Source organism: Antrostomus carolinensis, unplaced genomic scaffold, assembly GCF_000700745.2.
Source record: "Antrostomus carolinensis isolate BGI_N321 unplaced genomic scaffold, ASM70074v2 scaffold13194, whole genome shotgun sequence".
Taxonomy (NCBI): domain Eukaryota; kingdom Metazoa; phylum Chordata; class Aves; order Caprimulgiformes; family Caprimulgidae; genus Antrostomus; species Antrostomus carolinensis.
In genome coordinates this window covers 15,514-16,429 of record NW_010308765.1, presented here as the reverse complement: position 1 = coordinate 16,429, position 916 = coordinate 15,514, and positions in this window count along the sequence as shown.

The following is a 916-nucleotide window of genomic DNA, read 5'->3' as shown; positions in this document are numbered from 1 at the left end:
GAAAGAGTTTGCAACATAATAATTATGTACAGCTTTTATATATATAAATGTAGGTAAATGTGTATGTATATGTATTTGGATATGGATACGAGTACAACATATATGTACACCTATATGTATGCATATGCATATATATATGCATATATAACACCTCTTGTATCTCCTATTTTAAGGTTCTGCCACCATCCATCCCTCTTACCTGGTAATCTGCTATGTCAGTCCTGCAGCTGACATTCTGCTCACTCGCGGGTCCCACTCCTGAACGGCCAGCCAAGTCCCCCTAAATACTTTGCATCACAGGGCGTACATGTTGATTCTCCTATCCTGGATGCTATTTGTCCTGCAGCTGGTTATATTAGTAGGTTCCCTTCAATGACCCATTAATTTTCTCTCTCTTGTAGAACTGCTTTAGATTTCTGTTACTGCTCATGGCTATTCAGAGTGTTATTACATGCATATAATTGTGTTCACCTTCTCTTTCTCTTTTGAATAGCTGAGAGAGAAAAAGTGCTCTGCAGTAATGTGTTACTATTTGCATTTGGGAACCACCTGGGACTGGTGCATAAATACATGTTAAGGGCAGGATAGCAACTAGAGAAACTTGTTGCCCCATGTTGCAGTCACAATGCACTCACATTAAACTGGTGAATCATTAGCCTTGGTGATGCATATTAGAGTTGCAGAGCAGAACAAATGGATTCATGAACATAATGTATTCTTCCAAGGCAGCTAAAACCCATTTAACATTCTCTAATTATAAAAGTAGTGGTGCAATACAAGCATGCCTTAGCATGTGCTTCTTTATCTATCTATCTATCTATCTATCTATCTATCTATCTATCTATCTATCTACCTATTTATCTATCTAAATTGATCTGCTGCTCGAAGAAGGTTTCTGAGATCTGGTGGACAAATA